A 27099-nucleotide genomic window follows, 5' to 3' on the forward strand; every position below is an offset into this window, starting at 1 on the left:
ACCGCTTACAGTTGCACAAGCAGCTGTTTATTTTTCTTTCCTTACAGGCAGTGTCTTTCAAGCCTCTGGTTTTTTCACTTGTCATTTTTTCAAAGGGTGTTTGCTGTTTCTTGAACCACCCCTTTGAGTGCGATAGTCTAAGTCAGTTTCTTTTGTTGCTTCAACAAATCATTCATTCTTGCACTAAGCCATGAGGCTTCTGGATCATGGCTAATGTGCAGTGTTCATGTTATACTTCAAAGCCCCGCTCTGCATGTTGTCTCTTGCAAAACGGCTAAGCACTTTTTGTCAGTTTTGCTTCCATCTGGAATGCCATAATGTCTTTGTCAGTTACTCCATCCCTGGCAATGTAGCTTGCAGTTTGCCAGATGTGTATTTTCTCTTCTCAAAGCGCCTAGAGGTTTCTTCTCCAGTGCACAGCGCTTTACTTCAGTTCACATCACATGGAGCACTGGAATGCAGCTTGCACAGCAATAGCGTTTCACTTCACTTCACATCACATGGGAATGCGGTTTGCACAGTAATGTCTGTTGGAATGGGCAGCTGTCTTTTCTTGGCCCATTCACAGATGCATAGGTAAATGTTCAGATGTGATGTGCCGGTCTGCCATCCTGCATGAAGCCTTTGTTTCCCTACCACAGTTTCACTGGGCAAATTCTTTACTTCTGAACAGCTCTCTGTCTTTGCTCCCCCTTCCTCAGGAATGCAGGCATGTTTATCTTTCGTGTGCACCTGGCAGCGCCATGAGCACGCAGCTTATCTCTTTTGCCTATAACTCTTATACTGTGGCGGCTTCAATGGGAAGCACTCGTTCAAGACAGTTCATCCAGATTAACTCTTTCTTGTACTGTTTCTGCTTTTGTTTGCCTTCACGCACCTCGCCCAAGACAGCTTCAAGGCACAAGCTCTGCACACACAGCAAGACTCTTGTTTTCAAAAGCGGCACTTTTCTTGTCATCAGATTCTACTCCATGTAATTTTGCAAAATGTCAAAGCGTCTTTTTTTTCTTGTAATGTGCGATCTTTCAAGAGAACTCACAACCCATTAAATCTTTGTGCTATCTTATCACACACAGATGTTTCATTCTGTTGTACCATTGCCAAACTATAACCACTCATTTCAGTGCATTTAAAAAATAAAAATGCCATATTTAGTGCAGCTCCCTGCACGTTTTTTTTTTTTTGCAAGAACAACCCACACTCTATTGCTTGTGGGCTGTTTAATGTGTCAACAACATTTTTCCCCATGTATCACAGTCAACAGGTCACTATTTCCAAATCATACATCACTTATAAGGCAACAGCACAAATCCATGGCATAGCGTGGGATCAAAAATACTCCAGGGGCAATTTAGAAAAATATAAATTGTTTTTCCCCCCAAACCATTGCAAACTGATTCTGCAAATTCAAATCAATACACAAAAATCGAAAATCCAAATAACATTCACTCACTTTCCTTTTAAGTGAGTCTCTCACCCATTAAAAGCATGGCACAGCTTAAAATGCAATATAACCATTTTAGTGTGTTTCCTTTAAAACAGAATTCGCCACCACCAGCACATGGAATTTTACAGTTGCCAAAAGAAAAACAAACCCTTTAGGCTCTCAGCACAGATGTTACTCATTCTCCTAAGCATGGCTCCTCATTATTCAGGAATGCCAACATTCAAAAGCATACATCAAAAAAGCGAACCTTCGCCTCCGAACATTACAGCCCCCACTCGCTAGCACACTGGGGCTGAGTCAATGGTTAAATCACTATTCATAATTTGCATGTCAAATTCTTGCAATTATTTTTTTCCTGCCCTCATGACAGAATAGAGATGAGAACTCCGTCTCACTATGCATTCCAAATTACAACTTTAAACTGGGGAAACCGCATGATAAAATTCTTTTCTAATTGAGCATACATCTTTCTTGACCATTCATCGGAGTGCTTTAAACAAAGCCATTTCCCGCGCGTTTATCGCCTTGTACTCCCTGGCACCAGTCCCATGCAATAAGTCAGTCACGACTGATTTACTGAAGGGAGTCTTAACCACACAAGCTATCGGCCACGGCAAGCCGACACAACATTGCTGCCTTTTGAAGTCTCAGAGCTGCAGTGAGACCATCAAGGAAATGCGACAGCCTGCTCCCCACTCTACACTGTGTTCTCTCACACCATTTGTCATGTCAGCATGGCACTGCTCTTCACAAATCCCACAAAGCTGCCACCAAATGTCTTGATATGGGCAAAATCTTCCTCGGGGCCAGCCCTTTGAGAGCAAAAATACCCAATTCAGCCCAAAATACAGGTTCTATTGTGCTGAGCAGTGATCTCATGCTAGTGACAAATGACACCCTCAAAGTTTTAGCATATTTATTCTAAGCAGTGAATTTCATATACATTTGGTATTCAAGTTAAAGAATATTACAAAGCATAAACTTAGAACAATGCAAAATATAGTGAAACATGGAACTTAGATAAACATAGAGAAATATAGAGAAATATAGAGAAACATAGAGAAACACAGTCTTACGTCCCTTTAATCAGCACTGGGAGACCTGGGCTTTTCATAGAAAAACAATGCTGGAGGACACCGTGAGAGCCAATTCCGGGCACTTGACTGTACACGAATCAAGTCCACAGGACGATCTCCCCCCGAGTCATGTGTGCATGGATATTTTATAATCTCTTGCTGTCAGTCACCATGACGCATAGTTCCAGAACTTTCCCTGTGCAACTGGCTCATGGAAAAAACCCAACTCTCTCTGAGAGGCTCCCTGCTCTCTCCTACCCCTCCCTGGTTCCCATCTGCGAAGGCTGAGGAATGTCTTATCAGTACCTTCCCAGAGAAAAGGAAGATTAGCTTGGAGCCAGGGCTACCGTTAGTGAGGCTGAATATTCTAAGGGAAGCAGGGATGTATTAACCCCATCTGCAAGCTCTAAAAGGCATGCACTCATAGCTTAGTGTTTATAGCGCTTAAGACTGGCTATCTAAGCGCTATATAGGTGCCATGATGTTCCAAACACTCCAAAAATACCTATTAGCTACATAGCTGGGGCCCTCTCCCTGCCTGTCTATCAACAATGCATAATGTGACCTATTTCATACTAGGCCTGCATATTCCTTGTAGCTCACTACTGCATAATGGAAGTGCTACAACAGACTACTGTCAGCATTTTTAGCACATACTTTGAATACACTATTGGCTTTCAGCGGCTAATGCTGTCATCTAAAGCCCTGATTGGCAAGGTTGCAATTTCGTGTATCACTACAATGACGTACTAGCACTTCGAGAATCTTCTGGGCCCAGCCTTTATGCAGCAGAACATGTTTTCGCCTGGAAATTCACAACTCAGAAACAGCCAGTCTTGTCTCCCAGGCTCTGTGTACGTTGTTTTGGGAAGGCCTTACATTCCTGTGTTATCAGTGCACCTGATTCGCAGCACGAAGAAGAGCAAAGCTGTGCAAGTCTGTGCCTGGCTCCCAAAGGCTGTGCAAAGCCTCTTGCAAAAACTAGATGTTTATGTCTTGAAGGGCCTTCGTAGTTAACCCCTTGCAAGCATGCTCTCTCACTCACATCGAGAGGCCTGGCTGGTTCAGCATTTTCCTCCACGCTTCAAATAAGCTCTAAATACATGCAAGATAGCCCAATAGGTTAATGCAAGTGCAGGTTACTGCAAGCGCCTAAAGGCTTTTCATGACAGGTGTTAAGTTAGTTTTGCTATAAACAAAAATATTAAACAAACGTATTGCTTCTATGCCCCCGAGTGCACTACCCAACCTGGCACTACCCCATGTTTTGGGGAGTGGGGGGGGGTGTGTGTGTGTGTGTGTGTGTGTGTGTGTGTGTGTGTGTGTCCCCGTCCGGTCCGTCCTGGCAGCTCCACCCCAACAAGCCCAGCTGACCCGTCCATCCCACGTTGGCACCCCGCAGATGTCCACCAATCCTGGAGCAGCTCTTCCATACATCGCCTATAGCTTAGTCAACGCCACCCAATCCCTGAGACTATGTGCCCCCTATAGCTTATAGGATGCATGACGTGTTTTTGTAATAAATATGACTGTCTTTGCTATTTTCAGACAGAGCTTACTCGGAGCTTGCAGAGTCCTTTGCATGCCCTATACTGATTTATAAAGAACCTTTTTACTTCATCCGCACTTGGTCCTGGCCTCATTCCCTTCTGTGGTGTGTCCTTCATTGCCTCTCACAAAGGGGGGTTACTGCCTAAGGGGGGACGCTTACTTTCAACACCCCCATCTGGAATTGTCAATCTGGAGAAGTGGTGATTTTCCATGGTCCCTGTCACAATTGGCAGATGTTGCAAACGGATGACCAAAGCCATGTTGAGCTGTATGAACAACACACATCTGTAAAACGAATAGATTGTTCCTTAACACATAGTAGTGGACACCCAATTCAATCCTCTGGGCCTTACAGGCTTTCTTCTTTCCTCCTTTATCCGTCCCTTGTCCACTCGCCCCTCTAAGTTCCTCCATACCCTTGGAGAACTTCAACCAGTCCTCCATGATTGCCAATTGTTGTGAGCTGTGTCCTGGACTCTGTCCCAGAGCCTGATGAGGCATGTGTTCCCTACTGGGCTGTATACTATTTTGGGTCACTTGAGCCCTTCCCTCGTCACTGGAGCTGGACAACTTAGGGCTTTATATGAGAACAAATGTGCCACTGGTTAATCAACAAACAGGTTATCTTGGGCCTGCCCCCGTCCAAATATATATTAATAGGGCAGAGGCAAACGTGCAGCGCTCGTTTCAATAGATTATTGCCTGCAAATCTCTCTTTCTCGATCCAGTCTTTCTAGCCACCAGGTGGCAGTGTTCAATCTTTGAGCTGCATTGTTTGACAGCTGTTTTGTCCCTACACCCGCTTCGCCCCATGTGTTCCGATTCAATAAATCCAATCTAGTTGTCAACTGACACTTTACTCAAGTAAATCTGATCCACTCTATAACAGTCACGGAAGTGTGATCGAGGAGTGCCCGTACTATGCTAAGTCCTGTCGCGCTCCGATCACTTCTGTGACCGCAGTGCTCCCTTTACTGTAATAATATTATTGCAGCCTCTGGAACTTTTCGTTCTGTCGCATACGGCCCAGAAACTCATAAAAAACACTTCCTACACTCGCAGATATGCTCCGCCACAACTGTTCAACGTTGCGCACCTGAATACTCACGCTATGTCAATATTACATCCTCAGATCATACTACAATTACACATACAACAATATTCAGTGAAATAAAGGAGAATGCAAGAGCAGCAAAGAAAGAGGAGTTCATAAAATGGTGAACAGGATTTATAGGGATTGACTGAGACTATTGGTTTATTAAGGTCACATGTTTGGAAAGACCAATAACACTAAGGACTACAAAAAACTCTAAACATTTGGAGCTTGTAGTTTTTCACATTTTGTATGTTATTGTTATTGTTTGATGATGCTGCTCGAGAAGTAAAGATGAGAGATAAACATAATACTTCACCTGCTTGTCTTTAACAGAATTATGATTTTCTGTAACGTATGTGTGGAAAATCAGAATTTTTCAAACAGCTCTTTGCTATGGGTTCCTGTCCAGATACAACCGGGAGACGGGGATCGCTGTATACCCAAACATTGCCTGCTCTCCCACCAAAATGGATTATACTCCATTGAACATAGCCAGTCATAGGCTTATGATAACCATTCTTTAGCCAAGTTATGTTGCTACACAACGTTTATTAGCCATTCTCAAAGTGAGTAAAATACTGTAGTGTACAATAGTGTCAAAAGAAAATGTATTTCATGCCAGTATTACTTTGCATTTTGGGACTTCTAGTTTACATTTCTTAAGTGGAAAATAAAGCTAAACCAATAATCTTTTGGCTGAGCATGTTTCTTTAAGAATTGACATATTGCAAGGTTGCTTTAATAAATTAATAATACAAATAAAATGATCAGAGCGCTCATGTTAACATGCCATGTGGGAAAATACCATACTCTCCTGTTTTTTGCCTATGGATTCTGGGATTTCAAGTGTTTTCCCTACTTGCAATTTAGGAAAACTACACGTTCCAGAATTCTAAGCTAAAACCAGACTTGGTGGCTTTCTCGCACGTGAGCAGTATTAACCTGGACCTTGAAATACAACATTTAAATATTTGTGCCAAGTGCATGAAAGGTATGTGTTCAACTGTACAATGGGTCAAAATTCTAGCTTCACTGTTTAACCAAAGTGTATGATCTTGGGCAAATAATTGAATCTCTTTGAGTAAAGAGCACTGGCTTCAGCAGAGCCAATATTAAATTCTCCTTTTTCTGTCAGTCACCAAAGTACATGAGCTGTCTAGAGTACTGCCACAGAGGAGAATGAGTGAACCTGTTTGCTATGCCCTGTTATGCCAGCTCTTGTATAACATAGTCTACTATTTTCACTGTTTCTTGTAATCTTAGGATCTGCAAGATATGGGGTATGGGCTAACTTAGGAGCAGGAACAAGGTTGCTTTGTAGCAATGTTGATGTGTGGAGACATGAGAAGATAGGCCTCTTAGTGGTGTGTAAGTTGTATTTATTTTGTGAGTTGTCTGGAGCAGTAGATCATGTGTGTTTCAGGTTAGTAAAATACATTGGGCCTCATTACAAGTTTGCTGGTCCGGTAACAACAGTACCGGTAACCTTGCTGGTACCATTGTACCAGACCGGTAAACTACGAGTTCTGCTCGCGGGAGCCTTCCCGCCCGCCAGGAATGACCTGGCGGGCAGACCGGCATCCGCGAGCCGACCATGTTGGATGCACCGGCACCATTCAGGAATGGTGCCGGTGCATCCTGCCTCCCCATTCTCATTGAGCCATATGAGGCTCAAATGGGAATGGGGATTAATTATTACCGGCACCCGGCAATGGGGAAATACAGGGTCCGCCAGGGCTGTAATGCCCCTGTATTTCCCCATTGCCAGGCGCCGGAATAATTCACCAGTTCAGCTACAGCCTGCTGGTTTTACCGGCAAGGCTCCCGCCAAACTTGTAATGAGCCCCATTGTTTGAGTGATTTCTGTTGGGGTGGTGTCTGAGGAATGTGGAGGAATGGGTTTGTGCATCTGTCGTGAGCTAGTGTACTATTTAGGGAAATGTAGTGTGAACAAAAGCCTTCTGGTGGTGTGCATTCCATTGTGCAACCTATGCTGTTTCTTTGGGGGTGTTGTGTTTAGAAATGTGTTGTTGGTAAGGGTGGGATATAGAATTACTTTCAGTGCTTACTGTTACCATATCTTGCACAACAAACCACCTAATGACAGTGGGCAATCTTTTTCACTTTGGAAACATCACAGTTGGTCACATTTATTTGCTTACATCAATGCCTTGCTATGCCATACGCAATTTTAGGCTAACTCCTGCTAAATCAGGTGACATTAATGAATGGTAAAAAAATGCAATGCTCGCAGTTTCCAGTCCGTTTGCCAGGACCTCTTTTTGACTGCCCACTGACTCCTCAAACACACAATTGCATACCTTTCAACTCACACGCTTTTAGCAGGTCTCACCCACCACTCAGGCAGCTCTCTCACCAGCCAAGATCCCTACACGCCCAAAGGAATCAATGGGCTTTCACCCGCCAAATTCAAAATCAGCTGTTTTCACCCGCCCAAGGGCCATGAAAGGTTGAGAGCTATGCAATTGTAGCACTGCATACATGCCAACATGCCCAATTCCAGCAACTAGTCTAGTCCTGGTTTTCTCTTTGTATTCCGGTACTATTAGTTCAGGATTTATAATATGGAAATACAGGACTGCAAGTCCAAGAATGCAAAGGTAAAACCAGGACTCAACTAGCATTTTCCTAATGAAATGCGGCATTTTGTCAAGTATGGCAGTGGTCAGTCTAACATGGGATAACAGTATAACGTAGATGTATTTAAGCCATCAAAATTAAAGCACACAAATGAACAGGGTGAAGGAACCAAACAACACACACACTCCTGTGGTGAATGCACAAATTCTTTAGTGATGGTTATTATCAGCACAGCAATTTCATTGTCATCACAGCACAATGAATTTTCAGATCAAATATAATCACAGGGAAACTCGATTTACAAAAGAGAGAAAGGCCATCAAATGATGAAGGTGAAACTCAACCAAGGACAATCCCTTGGGTAAATGGTTAGACAACACGTACAAGCCCTGACACCATAGAAGGAACACATGGGCAATACAACAAACAGTACATAGTGCTATCAAGCACGATGATGGAACAGTGGATTGAGTCAAACGCTGAGGATAAAAAGTCAACACAACTGTGTTTCGGCCATGAACAGCTGCAGTAATAAAGATTCTTTAAAAGGCAATCATCAGGACGCAGTAGTGGAGAGAGAGGGGTTTCCCATGAGTTCTGTCAAAGAAATGGGACAGAGACACAAGTCAGGGCAGTGTGTGGGGTTCTAAAATGCGAGTCACTTATTTTAGATCACAATTGATGTGTAATTGCATAAGGGGTGTCTCCCAAGGGAGAACCAAAGCAACACTTACTGTGTCCAAATGGAACCATGGATAGGAGTTGCAGGACCGTCTGGTGTTTAATCAGCAGATCACAAAGATATAAATTCTCCAGTCAGTTCCCATCTACAAGAAGGACAGAAGTATTACTTAGAGGGAAGGGGCTCACGGAATGATTGCAAATCAATGTGCCCAATGTAGCAGCAAACAGCATCTTACCTTGGTTGCGATGCTCCAAAAGCCTTGAATGAGTGTGGAGTAGACAGTAGAGTAACACAACCTCTTGTGCGCTTATAAGTCACACCTATAAAGTGGAAGATGCAGAGAAGTTTCTTTTACAGAAATGCACCACATGTGCCCACACATGTATGTAAAAAGGTGGGTGCTGGGCCTATTGAGCTAGCGGGAACCGTGGGAACTCTAATGTGTGTTATTGCGAGAATGTGCGTACCCTTATACACCGGTGAGTGCTGTAAACAACTAGCCTATCGAGCTGAGAATAATCTAGTGGTGCAGGTGCAGAAAAAACTCTGGCGTTAGAAGCATCGTTAGAGATGCATAAATACATAGTGCGCCCGCGTGTGTCATAATGTTCTGATGTTTAGTTTGTTGGTGCGATTATGAAAGATCCCGTTCATGTCTAAAGTAATCTTATTGCCGCTGCTGCATATTACATGCAAATCCCAAACAATCTAGATTTACTTAAACAATTTGCTGCTAGCGGTGTACGCCAGTCCATGCGTGAAAAATATGGTGAGAAACAGCCAAGGATTGCCGTGTCTTACCTTGTTGTGTGCACTGGAAACAGTCCACTGAACTAGCTGAGCCTCTGGCCATCAACTACCAACTGATAAACCCACCCAGGCACCACATGCTAGCTTAGCACCAGAAAATCGATGGAGCAGGGGAGAAACTCACAAGGGAGCCAATGACCAGAGGTCTGATGGACCAGATGAGCTGGGAAACAGCATGGCCACCCGCTAAGGGCCAGTCCTAGAGTTTTACTTGCATGCTGGTACTTGTAGACCCATACCCATCACGGGAAGGACAAAAATGGCAGGCCAGCATAAGAACGTGAAATGCCCAGACTGGTCCACATTGTCACACATGACGTGGGACTACTTGGCAACTATACAAGGGTGCCAAGGACCAGAGGAGTGCAGAAGCCGAAGACCAAAGGCGAGTGACTCACCAAGGACCAGTTGTAGACAGACCAGAGATGCCAATTATATACTTTTAAATACCATATATACAAGAAATGGAAACAACAGATACTAAATGTCAGAAAAATGCAATTAAAATAAAATATTTTTGTTGTAACACACTATGGGCCTCATTACACGGTAGGCGGTGAACCATGGCGCAATTAGCGCCATGGTTCATGCCGGTAAAATACCGGCACCGCCTTGGTGGAAAGGGGAATTACCGCCCCATTCCAACGTTGCAGGGCGGTAATTCCCCCTTCCACCATTGCCCTTCCCCATTCCCATTTTTGCCCCATTGGGCATAATGGGAATGGGGAAGGCGCTAATTACGGCACTGCAAATTGCGGTACCGTAATTAGCTCCCTGGGTCCCTTTGCGGGTTGGTTTTTAACGCCTGCCAAAAGCAGGCGTTAAAATCCCCAACCCTCAAAGGGACCTCGTAGTAAGGCGGTAAGGATTTACCGGTACCGGTAAAATACCGGTACCGGTAAACCCTTACCGCCTACCGTGTAATGAGGCACTATGGGCCTCATTACACGGAAGGCGGTGAACCATGGCGCTATTAGCGCCATGGTTCATGCCTTTAAAATACCGGCACTGCCTTGGTGGAAAGGGAAATTACCGCCCCATTCCAAGGTTGGCGGGGCGGTAATTCCCCCTTCCACCATTGTCCTTCCCCATTCCCATTTTTGCCCCATAGGGCTCTATGGGAATGGGGAAGGCGCTAATTACAGTACCGCAAATTGCGGTACCGTAATTAGCTCCACTGGTCCCTTTGCAGGTTGGTTTTTGACGCCTGCAAAAAGCAGGTGTTAAATTCCCCAACCCGCAAAGGGACCTCGTAGTAAGGTGGTAAGGATTTACTGGTACCGGTAAAATACCGGTAAACCCTTACCGCCTACCGTGTAATGAGGCCCTATGTCAGTGTTTTCTCTATGTGTTTGTGCTATTGTTATGTTTCTTACTTTTGAGACCTATCCACAGTGTTTTAGGTGTGCGCTTTTTTTTCGGTTCATTTGGATGGGAGTCAGCCTGTTTTGGGCTTGTTTCGGAAAAGGCATTCAGCTTATTTTTTCGCTCCGACCTGGCAGTAGAGCTCCGCTGGTATGTGACCTACCCAGCATGCTGTGCGGTGATTTTGGTATATAACGGCCTGCTTAATTGATTTACGTCTGTTTTGTCTCGGTGCTTTTTCGGGAAGGTAAGAGTTATGGGGTTCCATCCCAGTCAGCACGTCGTGGTCTAGTAGTGCGTCCGCTTCCTTTCAACCCCAACCGGTCCAGCTTTTCTCTACTTTAATGTCAACCAAGTGACTTCTGTTTGCCGAGCAATTTCCGTGTATTATGGTCGTGTGGGGAAGACTGTCCCTGCGAGTAGCTGTGATATTGTTTACTTTATTGCACGAGGCCAGAGTCGTTGGTGGGGGGGCTATAGGGGGGGCTATAGCCCCAGCTCTTTTGGTTGTAGCCCCAGATAGAAGCTGAGAGGTTACAACCAAAAAGCCAAGTACCGACGGTCCCAAAATTAGCATAGCCCCAGATCTTTTTCAGACCTAACAACCCTGCACGCGGCTCTGAAATTAGATTAGTGTTTTTGAAAAGGGTGATATTTTTGGCTTGGCAGCGAAGCCAGGAAACGGCAAGATTTTTAAAAAAAATAGATTAGAAACAAACCAATTAAGTGATTTTGGAGCGTTCGTTGTTTTAGTTTGTGAAGACACTCGCAAAATACATTAATTTACACAAATGAAATATTTTCATTTACGTTAAAGCTTGTTAAACTGCGCACTGGTTAACACCCGGCTGCAGCCCTCCCTTCCCCGTGACCCTGCGTTGCGACGGCCTTTCCATGATGAGACTTTTCACAGACCTGTTCTGATTGTCAGTGCGGAAGTGTATCTCTGAGATCCAGGCTGCCGCTCTGGCCAGGCGCGAAACAAGTTGTATTTTGAGATTCTTAACGTTTTTATCTATTTTTTTTTTCTTAGGTTGAGCCTTCCAAGTGCTTGTCTTGAGGTGAGTTGTGAGCTTAAGAATACATTCACTCTGCGCCCTCTAGGCTCCCCAACACTTTGCTTCTTTCACCCTCTATGCTCCCCAACCCTTTGCTACTTTCGCTTTCTAGTTCAACTGACTAAAACTTGGTGCCCAGTCTGCATTGAATCAAGTTATGAACTCCCCAGAATACTCCTGGTTGTCTCACTGTTGGCTTTAGATTTAGTTATGCCAACAAGCAAAGATAGGTCACTCCTCCCTTGTTCTGAGCCCGGGCCTGTTGGCTTTATCTTAATGTTACTTTCAGACTCAAAACATAACTAGGGCACGCTAAAATCGGGGGCATTAAGCTAAAAACATCGGGTTTGGTGGGGTTAACTCTTCAAGTGTTGGGAGAGGAGTTATTCTGTGGAGGGGTGAAACTTACTTGCGTGGTACTTTACTTTGAAAATGTACTATTTATTAAAATTACCACGGAGCACTGAATGGGGTTTGTTTTGGGCCTGGCACAGGTGTGGATCTGTACGACGGTTGCCATGTAAGCGTCTGTCTTATCTGTTATTGCGCGGTGGCGTTTAACTTTAATGAGACTATTTTGGTGCAGTTTTAATGTTGGAAGCAGTTAACTCTCCAGTCTGAAACCAGGTACGGACCCATCACGATTTCAATTGCATAACCATGCAGGGTGCTAAAAATGCTGCAAAGACTCTTTCTGACGGTTGGTGGAGACTGCTTTACCAGATCCTGAGAAGCACGTGTCTCGCTTGGCTGTATTGCCATCTTGTATTCACGGAGCTTTTTTTTTTCTCTCCATAGATCAGCGTCTTAACATCATGTCCAAACAAGATCGTGCATGTTTGTATGACACTGGACCGTCGCGGGCGGGGAAGTGCATTAGTGATCGGGAAATTTGGCAGTGGAAGGAGCAGGTAAACAATGGCTTATCTTGCCCAAAATGATCAGCTAGTACTTGCCCTAGACACCTGTTTCTCCTGCCGACCGCTGTCCTATGCCCACAAGAGAAGTGGTTAATTAAACTAGGCAATATTATGTTTCCCATCCACCTTATTTGTTGAACTGTCTCCCCCTCTTTAAATGTTGTAAATTAGAATTTATAGTTCGAAAAGGACCTGCACAAATTAATGATTGTATGACACTACGTGGGCAACTAGCTGAACTGGTTTAAGGCTGCTATAATCTGGAAAGGGCTTTGAGATCAGACTGGCGTGAGAACGTTTCTTGCTTTGCCGAAAGAATACATGAATGTCCCCATAATACATGGTCCCCAAACGCCCATATTCCGAATAAGATTGAATGTGCTCTGTGAACAGATTTAAGCCTACAAGTGATTTTAACCAGGGATCTATGGATGGCATGGAACCTGTAGGATATTAACTAAAATGGCCAAAACCTGTATCGCCCTGGCAGTCGGTGAATAATTAGTGCATTGGCCGATCTGTCTTGCTGCCAGTTCTCCTGCCGGCCACATGTCTGGCATGTGCCCACAAGAGCAGTGGTGAAGTGAGTGAGCATTTGTGCCCTTGTAATATATGCTGTAGTTCCTAAAGGACCCGCGAATATTGAAGGAATGTGCTAACACTTCAGAATGGTTGATGTGGGCACTACGTGGATTGGTCTGTGCTTATAGGCGGTATAATCTACATTGCAGTGTCCATTATACACGGTTCCCAAATGTATTTCCCCGAGTAGGACGCTTTTCTCCTGTTGCGAGTGAACGCATCAGTGAATAATTACACTGAGGGCAGACATTGCCACTCGTGTACCACATATAGCGTTTTGGTCGAGGCGTTTTTATATAGAACATATTTGCATGCATAATCACCCAACCAAAGTTGGTACTCGATTATGGGCAGGATGAAGGGCATGGTTGATTTTGCAGGGATTTTAACTTGGATATAATGGAGAATTGTTTCTATTGTGGGTTTTTATTTGTATTGATTGCAATAGAAACGAGTAGGAGCGGGTAGTGTTGGCACTAGCTGCCCGAGTTCAGAGCTTCATACGCGGCAGATTCAATGCAATGGTCGCATGTTCAAAACAAAGCTCTTTAACCAGGCCCTAAGCAGTCATCCTCCCTATTAACTGTTTGAACGCAATACAATGTTACCAGTGTTCTTTACTGTATCAGCATTCTAAACTGTCACTACCTTCTAACTGCTACTACTTCTGCTTGACTGTACCCATGCCTAAATGTACCATTTGTCCCAAGCAAGTCACCTGTAAGTGCCACAACGCCCCATGGCCGTTTGCACGCTTTATAAATTTAAATAAAATGTCTGCATCAGTCTCCTACTAAATGTGGTGCCTCCTGTGGATTCTGGATTTTCTCGCAACTACTAGGATAGGACGCGATGTTAGACTTTCATGCAACAAGCAGGACTAATGCGTAAACTCTTCAGTTGCCTCTTCCACGAGCTCCGGGTAATTATTGTGTCCATTAGTTAACAGCTTGTGTCCTGGAGACCTATGTGGATTTGAGGATGGTTTCTAAGTGGTAATTCGTGTACTGATCCTGAGGTACTCTTGGATCCCCACTCAAACGAGTGCTTTTCAGTGTCCTAAAAAAATTCCTTGCTCACGTTGGTGCCCTGATTTCTGAAAATGTACTATTTATTAAAATGACCAGGGAGCACTGAATGGGGTTTGTTTTGGGCCTGGCACAAGTGTGGGTCTGACGGTTGCCATGTAAGCGTTTTATCTGTTCGATGAACCCATAGACAAGCATATGGCTGACTGTATAGTGATGCCATTTAAATCTGAGAACAGCAGTGTCTGGATCCTGGACGATACTTTTGTTTTGAGGGCATGTCACAACTTTTTTTTTTTCTGTTTCAGGTTGAATCGTCAATGAGCTAGCTCTTGGTCCCCAGAGGTATGTAAAAGGCGCTCATGGGTTGTGGGGAGGGGGTAGATGGCAGTTTTTGTTTATAAAGCCTGCTCCACATGATGACTTAAAGTCTCGTTCGTCTGATATCTTTGAAGAATATCTCACAGCATGGTGGAGTTCTGATGGTAGCAGATTAGTCCAGTGCGTGGGCTTTAGTGGCTTGAGTAATTCCACTAACCTGTCTCCTCGTTTTCAGATTTCAACCATGCGCAGTATTTCCAGTGCAGATGAGTGCTCAACAGGTAAAAGCAATGGTTTTAAAAACATCTAAATTGTACAAACTAAGAGGGTGAATTGGCCTAGCACTTAATATACTGGTTGACTTATTTCCCTGGATGTGCTCTTTACCCTGCCTCGCAGTAGTTAATACAGGGCATGATTTAATTTAACGCCCTGTGTTATCGCTCCTCTTCCCCTTTTTATATCCTACCATATTAAAAATATCGCTCCCCTCAATATTTTCCCCCTTTAGATCCTACATATTAAAAATAGAAGTCCAAAGGCAAAACCCAGCTCTATCAAAATAAAGCGAGGACAGTGAACAATTGGCTCTCTCGACATAACTGTTAAAATAATCAACATACAATGATTGGTTAATAGTGGTGAATGTTGGGGTGGTCAATAAAGGTCCCCAGGAGAAAGGTTAATGATGCATGTGCACATGCCATATTGGTTACTGGGGGAACTGTGGTATTGATGTGATATTTCAACTTAACAAGTTTTTAGTATTTTGTGAAAAACAGGGTGTTTCACAGCCTAATCCCTGCAGATCCCATACTTGGTTAGCTTGTTGCTTTTGGATCCCAACCCTGGGGGTGGACAAGTGAGTATCCCCTGAGTAGGGGATCCAGGGAGAAGCGCCCAATGGTGATGCATGTTATCCCCCCTCCTTTACCAATTATCTTGCCCCTATCCCTGCAAATTCAGGGGAAGCTACAATGCCCATAATTCATCCCATTCTACATCGACAAAAGTACACCATGGAAGGCGAACGAGGCTAGAGCTATTACCTCCCCTGACTTAACATTGGCTTTGTCCCTGTAATGAGGCCAGGCAGTCGGGCATGTAGCTCTAACAATTTACAACTGCCACTTATTAGTACTCCCTCTGAGGAAAAAAGGTACCATGAACAAGCACATTTGGAGCGAGGCTGGGTATGTGAAGGAACAGCTCTTCCAAGGATAATGCGCACTGGATGGTGGAAGCTGGGAGGCAATGGGCTGATCAACAGTTGAGCAAGAGGGAGCCAGGCAAGATTTCAATGCTTTCGGGAAGCTGACCATGGTCAATCAAAGACGTTTCAGGGTGCTGGAAAAAGGTCTGTGACCCTCGTCGGTGAATGGCAGAATTGGGGAGGAGCAGAGGAGGTGTTAAAGGCCTTTGGCTGAAAGAAAAGATGAGGTCCAATTAACACGGCCAGTGAGTTATCAAGGGGATAAACCAATCTGGTTGAAGAAAAGGCTACAATGTAGCAGTGGCCCTCAAAGAAAGTTGAACGTGCACAATGAACGGTGAATATGCCAAGAGGGCAAAAGCAAATTGGGGGGGAAAGGCAAGTGAAAAAATAGGAACTACAAATACCAAGAGGCATTGGTGCTGCAAGAACATTTTGAATTTAAGTAGTGTTGAAATATTTCAAAGTGGTTGCGCATAGGTCTATGGAAATTCTTGCAGGTTTGAGGTTACTTCAGATAAAATGTGGGCAAGGGAACCCCCACAAAGGAAAGACTGTCTCGAGCCCGGCAGAGAGAAGCCTTTCCAGAACTGACACAAAGAGACGCATGTCAACTGAGTATTGATGGTAAATTGGGCAAAGCCTAAAGAAAGGGATTGAACTATCAGACATTGGAAGACTTGGATTGAAGTGTACCAGTTAGCCAAAGTGTGCAGGACTGAACTGTGCCATCCACCTAACTTTTATTTTCTGAAAACACTCTGGTGGGGAAAAGATGTCTGGTTGGCCAGCCAGAGATCCAGCATGGTTGGGGGGAGAGGGGGAGTCATTTCCCTGTCCTTGAGTGGCTCTCTTGTGGGTTGACAGTCCCAGGAATCCCCGGCAGGGTCTCCATTCCTCCCCAGAGGAAAAAGCTGCAATGCAGTCTAGTTATCTGCAACTTTCCCTACCATTGATCTGCCACCAAGTTGCATCTACCGGATTCGCACTTTTGAGCTATTGTATAGCAGAGAGCCAAGGGATATATATGAACAGGCTAAGGGAAACGTGGGAGGAGACCAACACTGCTGTCTAAACCGGTTACGGCAACACATGAACCTAGTCTGGTTTCGTCCATACCCACAGAAGCTTTCATATGATAAAAGTAAATCTAAGAACATTTGTAGTGTCGCAGTTCTAGTTCTTTTGCTGACCTCAGAATAAGTTGACATCGAAGTAGCACAGGCCTTACTGGTAGGGCCATGCAACTACAAAAACTACAAACCTCTTTTGATAAGCAGGTGAAGTCTTTGGCATCTGCCACCGCCTACACATGTAAGCTCATTAGAGCAGGCAAGCATTTTCTCTCCGATAACAATTGCCTTATCCTAGCAAGAGCATTAATCCTTTCGAGGATTGATTATTGTAATGCCCTCTACATCGGAGCAAACAAATCCATTACCCACCGACTTCAAATTCTTCAAAACAATGCCCTACGAGCCGCCCTTGGTGTACCCAAAAGATCACATATTTCAAACATCAGACGTCTAAACAACTGGTTATCCTCCCAAAACAAAATCCACCTCAAAGTAGCATCCCTGGTTCATAAAGCCTTGAACAATGCAGCACCAAGCTATCTCTGCAATAAACTCACAAAAAGAAATCACTCGCGCCCTGCCAGAACTGCAAATGCCAACAGCCTCATCATTCCTAGATTCAGGTTATCTAAGGCGGGGGGTAGTAGCTTCCCGGTGCAAGCAGCTCAATTATGGAACTCATTGCCTAATCCTCTACGCGAGGCACAGCCCTTCCCTAAATTCAGAATCAACTACATCAATTTGCTAAGGACTGCCAATGAATAGCCTATTGGCGCCCACTTATCCTTCACCCCACCCTAGAACATACATTTCATCATGATCTTTATGGTCCCACTCTCTTGTACATAGACTCTCTTGATCATATTTTGTATCTATTCGGCATGTAAACCGCAACTGCTGCCTTCCTGTGATATTTTGCATTCTATTATTTGTATTTTGTATTTATACAGTGTATGTATTCCCATGACCCCACCCTGCAACCTAAGCTTCGCATTTTCTGTACTGCTGCGCCCGGCTACCTTCGGGTTTGGTGCGCATTATAAGTGAATAAAACAAAAAACAAACAAACAAAGTAGCCCAGACTGACTCCAAAAGACTCTTATCTATCAACCGTCTAAAAAGACGGGAAAGAAAATCCAGTATTCTCCCACACCCATGTTTTCTTGTTTGGCACCCCAAGAAATTGAATATCTAGAGTTAATACCCCAGAACTCCCCATGAAAATCAAGAAAGCACACTTGCCTTTGAGACTGCTAGATAGTGGGAGGCCTTTGTTCATCAGTAACGTGGGCAACTAGGTGAATTGGTCTAAGGCCACTATAATCTGGAAAGGGCTTGAGATCAGACTGGCGTGAGAACGTGATTAAATGTACATCTTGCGTTGCCAAAAGTACATGAATGTCTAGAATTCGTGGATGTTCCACAAATGCCCATATTCTGAATACAAATATCAGGCGAATATTTGTGCTCTGTGAACAGACTGAAGTCTAGAAGTGATTGTTCTCTTGATGGCATGGAACCTGCAGTATATTAACAAAAATTAGCAAAACCTGTATCGCCTTGGCAGGCATGTTGAATAATTAGTGCGTTGGTGGATCTTGTCTTGCCGCCAGTTTCCCCTGCTGGCCACATGGCTGGCATATGCCCACAAGAGCGGGGGTTCATTGAGTCCGTTATGGAGGAGAGCATTTAACTTCCTCCTTTAGACACATTCAACTAATGTGGTGCTCTTGTCATTTATGCTGTCGTTCTAAAGGACCCGCGAATATTGAAGGAATGTGTTGGCACTTAAGGATGTGGGCACTACGTGGATTGGTCTCTGCTCATAGGTGGTATAATCGACATACGAGTGTCCCCTTGTATACGGTACCACAAATATTTCCCGAGTAGGAAGCTGTTGCAGAAATGAAGACTTTTGAAGGTTCCCACTTATGCAACATTTATATAGCGCTTTCGTCGGTGCGTTTTTATATAGACCCTATTTACATGCTTAATCACCCAAGTTCGTACTCGTGTATGGGCAGTTGAGCCTGGATATAATGGAGAATTGTTTCTATTGTGGGTGCTTATAATTGTATTTATTGCAATAGAAACGAGTTGGAGTTGAACACTGCATGCCCACATGAGCTAGTGCTGATGGCACTAGCTGCCCGAGTGTGCGCAGCGTCATACGCGGCCAAGTTAGTTTAATGGTCGCATGTCGGCATCAGTCTCCATGTGTTGCCCCGTGTGGATCCTGGACTTAATCGTAACTACTAGGATAGGACGTGCTGTTAGACTTTCATGCATTCGCTTTCTTCTGTACCGCTGTGTAGCCAAAATGGCAGTGATTAGGGGAGCGGGCTAGGGCTGATGCGAATGATTGGACTCCTAGCAATGATGTTTTCCAAGCACATAGCTGACTGTGATGTGAGACTATAGCTGAGCTAGTTGGCTGCAATAGCTGTGTTTGTGGCAATCACGAGCAGGACTAATGCGCAAACCCTTTAACTTTTCAGTTGCTGCTTCCACGTTGGACCCGGACTTTGCGTCGCTTCCACGAGCCCCAGGTAATTATTGCGTACATTTGTTACCAGCTATGTGGCTTTTCAGAATGGTTGCTTTTCAGTGGGAATTTGTCTACCGTTCCCGAGGCCCTTGAATCTTGTGGAGCTCAAACTAGTGCTTTCAGTATACTACACAAATCCTCGTGCTTAACGCACATGTTGGTGTCCTGATTTAGGAAAGTGGGACTATTTATTACAATGACATGGGAGCACTGAATTGGGGATTTTTGGTCCTGCCACAGATGTGGGTGTAAGCGGCTGGATTTTATCTGTTCCGAACCCATAGACTAGCATATGGCTGACTGTATAGTGATGCCACTTCAAATCTGAGAACAGCAGTGCCTGGATCCTGGGCGGTACTTTTGTTTTGAGGCCATGTTACAACTTTTTTTTTCCCCCCTTTGTTTCAGGTTGAAGCAGCAATGAGCCGGCTCCTAATTGGACCCTAGAGGTATGTACAATTCGCGCGTGGGTGGGGAAGGGGGTTGATGGCCGTTATAGGGTGTATATAAAGCCTGCTCCATATGATGACTTAAAGTCTCGTTCGTCTGATATCTTTGAAGAATATCTCACAGCATGGTGGAGTTCTGATGGTAGCAGTGTCTAGTGCATGGGCTGTTGTGGCTGGATTAAGTAATTCCACTAACCTGTCTCCTCGTTTTCAGATTTCAACGGTGCAGAGGAATGCTCAACAGGTAAACGCAGCGTTTTTAAAACATTTGGAATAATCTAAATTGTACAAGCTGTTGTCTGAGAGGATGAAATGGCCTAGCCATATACACTGGACGACTTCGGTCACATGGCATTTAGTCACCAAAGCCCTGATTGGACTGCCTGTCTCTGCCCTCCATGATGTGACGTGTGCTATTAGGCGCTGATCGACTTTTCTTTTACAGCTGGCTGAAGTGAACATGGACTGACCCTGCCCCCCCACCTTCCACGGTAAGTATTGGTGCCCCTTGGGATTGTGGATATGGGGTGGGTTTGCCTTTGCTTGCGCTCAGCAGTTGCCAAGGCCTGCACAGTTGCTAGTGTTGGGGCATTCAGAGTATACTACCTCACTTTGATAACATGTGAAACCTACTGAACAACTGATACTGCTGCACTGCAAGACAAAGTGGCGTGGCTGGATTGTGTCCCAGTAACTCACGTGTGGCCTTTATTCGACAGGTCCCTGCCCAGGCTGCATGTCCGACCATGGAACTAAGATGAGGTGAGTTATGCTTTGTCTGCCTCCACTATGCCCCAATATGATGATCCACTCATGGAATCTCGTTCGGCTGAAATTCTGATGAGTTGTCTTTCTGAACGTGGGGTACTTGCACTTTGGGCGGTGTGAATGCAAAGGTTGTGACTTTATTATGCAGGTTTAATAATCGGTCATTGCGTTATTTTCTAGGGCCCAGCGTTTCAAGATGACTAAAGCATCCATGCAGGTAAAGGGCACATCTAATTCCTAACCGATACATAGCACTGCTGCCCATCTTGTATGATGAGGTTCAACCACTATACCCTGAGCCTTCTTTGCTGTTGGCTGTGACACCATCGTCGCTATCCTGATGAGCACCGTTTGCCTTGTATCTGGCGCTGTCAAAGGTGGCTTCTAACTTTATTTTTTTTGCAGGGGTCTACTTTTCGTCAACGCTGGTGAGCACGCTTTCTCTTGGCCATTGGTTGCACACTGATTGTGTTGCACATGCTTGACTAAAGCCAGTCCAGATGACCACTGCACATGTCTTACTATCTGCCTTGCGCCAGAACCTGCAAAGGTGAACCCACTGGTGCAGTCGGTGTGGCAAGAGGACTACTTGTTCTGGGCGGAACTGTCTGACAGACTTGGCTTTCACCCTATAAGATCTTGGTCGGCATGCTTTTCCTTTCTGTTGATGGTAACCAAATGACACACAATAATGCTGTAATCTTTTTGTTATTTCAGGTGCGTTTGACGGTCTTATGGTAGAACATGATAGCAGTTAGTGAAGTGGGCTTGGTGAGTAATTGTGACTTGTGTTGCGTTTTTGGACCTGGGTTGGATAGTTTAGAGCACCTGATGAACCAGATTACCGCCCCAGTCTGATAATCGATGACTGATCGGTACTCGCTGATGCTTATATCTGGGCAACCGTGGGACGGGTTAACCCACTTCCAAAACGGCTTAGACCATGCCAGTTCTCGCTGCTGCTGCTACTGGGGATTACAGTGGTAGCCAGTAACTTAATCTACTTCTGAATGTGTCTGGTACCGAGGTTGGTGAGGACTCAATATTTGCTGCTGCTGCCACACAAGGATATTTTGCTGTCGGTTTCCTCCAATAAGTCATTGTCACTGTGCATATGACTTCTCCTGCTGCCATTGCCCCTAATGCCTTACTAATGTATGGAACATGCGGTTCATCACCACCTGCACTTGCTCCTTTGGGAACACCCCCTCGAGCCCAGTGGTCTTCCAAATGGGACTACCCTGTGTATGAGGCTCTTTAAAAGGAAGGCCATGATTACGTGTGTGTAGTGTTGACTGTACCAGCAGGCTTTGAGGTATGCACATGAGTCTCCCTTCACACGCTCCCTACAGTATCAAGGCTGGCCAGCATTCTGACCCTGCCCGAGGCAGGGGAGTTGAAAGGGGCTCTTGCCGCATACAGTTTAATATCCGCAAGGCTGAGATCCCCCGCTATTTTTCTGCAACTAAGGTTCATATTTGGTCTTCCTCCCTTATGACGGCTATCTGCTCTTTGGTCGGTTCATTACCTGCACCGAGGCACACGTTGGCTGCACTTAAAGTTACCTGAACTCTCCTCCCAACACTCGGCCCCACCCAGCACTTCCACTTAACTTTCGCGATCTAAATGACGCAGGGCATAGTAAGGTCATTGTTTTGTCCTCCCCATGGCCCCCCTTGTGTTGCACCTAGAAACACTCGTGTACAGGCGCATTATAAATGCCATACCCCTCTTGACTTTATTTTGATAACTGATGGGTTTCAATTCCAGTACCCGTGGAGTTTGCTTGATTATGCATCGCTTTCGAACTGCTGAACTTGGACCTATTTTTGACATTTGCTTTCATTGTTCTAATCTCTGTACCATCGGTATTTGGTATGCAGCACTTTAGCAGATGTGCTTATTTTACAAATGAGTAAATACCTTACCTGCAGCCAGAGTGCAGTCATAGCACTTGGTCTTCCCTTGTACCGCCCCGTCTCCCTCCCCTGCTCTAGCCTGGCTGGGCCTGCACCCCTCTTTGAGCTTATCAAGTCTGACCTTACAAATTGGCACGTAGACATTCTTTGCCTTTCCCCTGGCACTTGTCCACATGGCGTTCCCTTAGCACTTGCGTAACCCAGGGGCCTTCCCTCCCAGCATTTGCGTGCTCGCCACTCCGACCTGCACTTTTCCCTCCTTGGCATTTGTGCGTTCCGGCATGGCCCCCTTACCCTCTGCACCCTTGTTAATGCACTTGCACAATCCGAATGACACAAGGCCTAGTAGGTGTTTTTTCTTCATCCCTGCCGTTCTTCGCACCCGCCCTCTTGTCTTGTTGCGCCTTGTAATACTATTTGCTGTATAGGTGCACTATAAATGCCCAATGCATTTTCCCTCGGCATAACATTGGCTCGTCTACCATGGCCCACAGTTGTGCAAATGCTAAATTACTTTTGCGACCAGACTATCTGAGCCCAGACCACCTAGGCACTGCATGTGCACAGCCCCATTCTCCTGTGCCTCCCAGTTCTGCTGGGGCACTCCTGACCTGCCCCTCTTCACATCCTGGTCCTCACAGTGCTGTTATTTATTGGACATCCCCCCCCTCCTACCCTAAAGCGGTGGTAGTGATTCTGCCAAGCCCCCACCATCGTCCCTGTGCCCCATATTCTCCATCTAATTATACTTTCAGTTAAAAGCAGCACTCCCTTTTTTAAAGGGTCCCAGCATCCTTCAGACCCCCAAGTTTGAAGACCACTGCCCTAAATGCCCTGAACCATGAATCGTTTTTCGGCCATCAAATCGGACTGTTTCCCGTTATGGGCCTGTCTTCACTTGGGACACCTTTTTACAGGGTTTGAAATTGAGCGTTGATGCACTGGTGCCAAAACCACCTTGTGGGTGGCAGGGCATCACCCAGTAGGCTGGGGCTGGGGCAACCAGGAGTACACAGCAAATGCAATTCCCATAAGAGGCACACTTTTAGAACCAAAAGGATTAGCATTTGCCTCTTACAACGCCTTCCAATGTGGACCATTTAACTTCGGTTGGACGTGGTAAATAAAGCATCTGTTGGTGATAACCAGTTTCTTTTCTGTCCCTTACAGGTTGAAGACACGTAGTTTTGTGATGGGTGTTTAACTGGCGAGTCCTGCACTACCTAAAAAATGGTAATTCTGAAATGTAATAAGCTTTCTGTCTTTTATGGGTTTGAAGTCTTGGACCGCAGGTTTTTGCATTATCCCATTATTCCACCGAACCCTGCAATATGGGCAACCGGCTTGCAATTGCAGAATGCAAGGAAGTGTACCATGTTCCCTGCTTGCCTTCCTTGCTCACCACAAACCCCATTGATATGCCTTTCCCCACGCACAATACAAACCCCAAATAAAGGGAATGTTCAAGTTTCAAAACTTCTTCCTAGACTTTAAAATTAAACCATTCCGACATGGTTTCTACAAAAGTATAGGAACAGTTAAACTTGGGCACATCGCTTCCCACTTGAACCACTGGTTATGCACCAAGGCATGACCACATCTAGGGCTTACCCCACTTGGCTTGCCTTTTTTAAACTTGAATCTAAACTGCCCGTCTTTATATAAATATGCTGGCATCCTTACCCTCCAGCTCTTCCATCACTTGGTTGTGGGGTGGTGGGCAGGGGGAGACCTTGTGGCACTGAGCATATGATGAACTGTATTACCGCCCCAGTCTGATCACTTGTGACTGAATGGTATGATCTGATTCTTAATGTAGAATTATGCACTGTACAAATCTGATTTGACATCTATATGAGCTTTTTTGGTTGTTTCTTCCAGATGGGGTGAATCAAAGCCTTTTTCTTTGACATACGTGGATACTACTGCTGTATCCAAGCCTGCATCTCTGGGGCCACTAACACGGCAGAACTGTTCAAAATCTTCAAGGAACTTGATAATCGTCTCCACTCTGCCATGCCTGATCCTCTGCACTGTTCTTGCTTCTCACGTCATAACCAAAACTCTGGCCATCCTTTCCTCCAAAACTCTCCCTTTGCCCTCACCTGCCCTCGGGCCTCTCTTGGGCCCCCTCTTCTACTCCTTTCTCACCCATATCACCTAATGAGGTCTCCTCTCTAAGGTGGTCTCCTGCTCCTCCAGTCTTAAGGACAACATTGCCTCCCTTGCCCCAGCCATGGCAGATTTCTGCATCACTCCTTCGCCACTGGCTCCTTAACAATTCCGTTGGTGACTGCGGTGCCAATACCTTTACATTAACTACTCCTCAAGCACTCTGTGTACCCTCTCCTCAAAGCCTTCTGGTGACCCTTCCGTGTACCCTCTCCTCAAAGCCTTCTGGTGACCCTTCCGACCTGGCTAACTACACCCTATCTTCATTAGCCCCTTCCTGGGCAAATTCTTGAAGCTGGTCATCTCCCGGCTGATCACCACTCTGAATCGGTTGGTTGTGTCCACGACCACCAGGCTGGCTTCAGAACAGCCAGAGGATTTGAAACTCCACTCCTGAACACCTGTGAAGACTTGCTCTCAAGTCTAGATTCCAACTCTGTTCTGATCTTCCTTGACCTTCCTTCATGCCACCCTCTGCTCCATGACTGGTTGTCCTCCTTGCTCTGACCAACAATCCCAGGTTCACCTGCACCTTTTTTCTCTCATCTCACTCTCCACCTGCGTGATCCAAATGGCACAATACCTAGAAGTACAGTTTTTGTTTCATGTGTTTCCCACCCGTTGCACCTTGAAATACATTTTGTTGTGTAGGCAACTATAAATAAATAAAACTATCAATTAAGGCATTTCTTATTTGCTATGAATATTGCCATTTGTTCAGCAGGAGTTAACTGGAGGGCTGCAAACAATGCGCCCTTCACCTGTCGGCAAGGATGACAATATTTGTGGTGCATGTCTCCTGTGACCATTTGTTTTACCTAAATGTGTGATGCACTTTGTGGCTAGTAGTGGTGGGGAGGTCTCAATTAGATTTTATTTACGGTCACCTACCATAAGCGAGTCTAGGGGCAAAAAAAGTAAAAAGCCTGTGAGTGCCACTCCAAATGAACCATGAGCCCCATTGGCTGCAGGGCTAGGTGTAGAGCAGTGGTCTTCAAACTTTTTTGGCCAGGGCCCCCCTGAGCAAAATTTGGGCAGGTCGGGACCCCCAGAAATGCCAAATGGACAGTATATATTGCGCGCCGTCACCTGCTCCCATCAAAGTCGCTGGGCTCCCTCATCCCACTCCTACCCAGTTGCTGGTCTCTCCCCACCCCATCACACACCCAGGGCTCTCCCCACTCTGCTCCCATCACTATCCCATGGTTCCCGCCCATTGTGCTCCCACCATAGTCCCTCGGTTCCCCCATCCCGTTCCCAACACAGTCTGAGGGCCAGTGGCGGCTGGTGAATCTTTTTTAAGTGGAGGGGCATTAAGGGGAGGTTCGGGGGGGTTTCCCCCTGTGAATTTTTTTTTAAATAATAGGTTAAAATGTTGCATTGTAGAGCATACTTTTAACAAAAAATGGGTAAATAGCCAAACAGTTTGCAATTGTTGCTGGGAGTCCAGGGGGCAGGCATTGATATTTTATTTCTATCGCGCTTGTACAGAAGTGTTTCAGAGCGTGACAAGGCAAGGGAGGGGAACAGAGGAGAATAAAACAGCGATCTTACTAGGCCCAGTGACATTGAGAACGCGCAAGTGTGAGGGAAAAAGTGCATGGAAGGGGGGGGGAGAAGTGGAAAGTGCGAAGCAGAGGAGAAACAGATAAATAACAATAAATAATAAAGGCAACAAACGGTGGTAGTGCAGCCAGCAATTTGCAAGTGCTACGTTTAAGGCAGCAGACAGGGTAGGTCTGATAAGTGCAGGAAGAAAGATGGTTCTCCTCAAGTTTTAGAGTGGCAGGGCGCTGTTCCAGAGGGAGGCCCCAGCCGAAGACGGAGATCTACCCCCAGCTCGTTTCTTTGATAAACGACTGACCCTGAGGGAGTTGGAGGTAGAGGAGTGAAGAGCTCGAGAGGGGAGGTATTTGCAGAGGAATAGCTGAAGGTATTTTGGACCGAGGCCCCAGAAAGCCTTGTGGACAAGGCAGAGGGTTTTGAATGATGTCCGGTAAAAAGATACCATCCCTGTCCCCTGGGCCCCACTGGTCCTAACACAATGAACATGATTATGTGTATATGCAAGGCGCTGCACATTCATACAGCAATCACTCTATCATTCACATGAGCATCATCACCATACACTCACAACGCATCCATACACATGTTTAAATAAAAACAATGAACATAAACGTACCTTCTGCATTGGCCTGTGTGGGTGCTGCTCCAGCTGCTCTGTCCGTATGTGCGAGGAGGCGCAGGAGCTCCCCCTCGGACATAACAGACATGCAGTGCCCCAGCCAGCATTTCCAATGAGCTATGCAATGCTGGCAAAGCAAAACGCCCCAGCACTTGCATGGCTCAGTGAGCATGTGCGGCTGGGGAACTAAACTGAACTGTCAAAGGGAAACAGTGTTCAGCCAGCCCAG

The 27099-nt window shown here is 45.5% G+C and overlaps 1 long non-coding RNA gene and 3 other non-coding genes across 7 annotated transcripts; all 4 read left to right on the top strand.

Annotated features, from left to right (window-relative positions):
* Positions 1-10758: 10758 nt before the first annotated feature.
* Positions 10759-25371, top strand: LOC138567198 (uncharacterized). 4 transcript variants are annotated; one of them, XR_011302124.1, is made up of 15 exons: positions 10790-10878; positions 11665-11692; positions 12488-12600; positions 14528-14564; positions 14776-14821; positions 19328-19378; positions 19786-19826; positions 20041-20070; positions 20272-20317; positions 20546-20588; positions 20775-20811; positions 21000-21022; positions 21312-21365; positions 23684-23746; positions 24395-25371. It is a non-coding gene; the product is annotated as an uncharacterized lncRNA (long non-coding RNA). The 4 variants fall into 4 exon arrangements; XR_011302123.1 differs by having other exon boundaries at positions 21000-21365; XR_011302122.1 differs by lacking the exon at positions 10790-10878 and adding an exon at positions 10759-10781 and having other exon boundaries at positions 20775-21365.
* LOC138568118 (small nucleolar RNA SNORD22) lies at positions 21090-21211 on the top strand. The gene has a single exon (XR_011302490.1). It is a non-coding gene; the product is annotated as a small nucleolar RNA SNORD22 (small nucleolar RNA).
* LOC138568109 (small nucleolar RNA SNORD31) lies at positions 21416-21486 on the top strand. The gene has a single exon (XR_011302481.1). It is a non-coding gene; the product is annotated as a small nucleolar RNA SNORD31 (small nucleolar RNA).
* LOC138568101 (small nucleolar RNA SNORD31) lies at positions 24256-24326 on the top strand. Its single transcript, XR_011302474.1, has one exon. It is a non-coding gene; the product is annotated as a small nucleolar RNA SNORD31 (small nucleolar RNA).
* Positions 25372-27099: the final 1728 nt, after the last annotated feature.

Source organism: Ambystoma mexicanum, chromosome 2p, assembly GCF_040938575.1.
Source record: "Ambystoma mexicanum isolate Mex_15411 chromosome 2p, UKY_AmexF1_1, whole genome shotgun sequence".
Classification (NCBI taxonomy): domain Eukaryota; kingdom Metazoa; phylum Chordata; class Amphibia; order Caudata; family Ambystomatidae; genus Ambystoma; species Ambystoma mexicanum.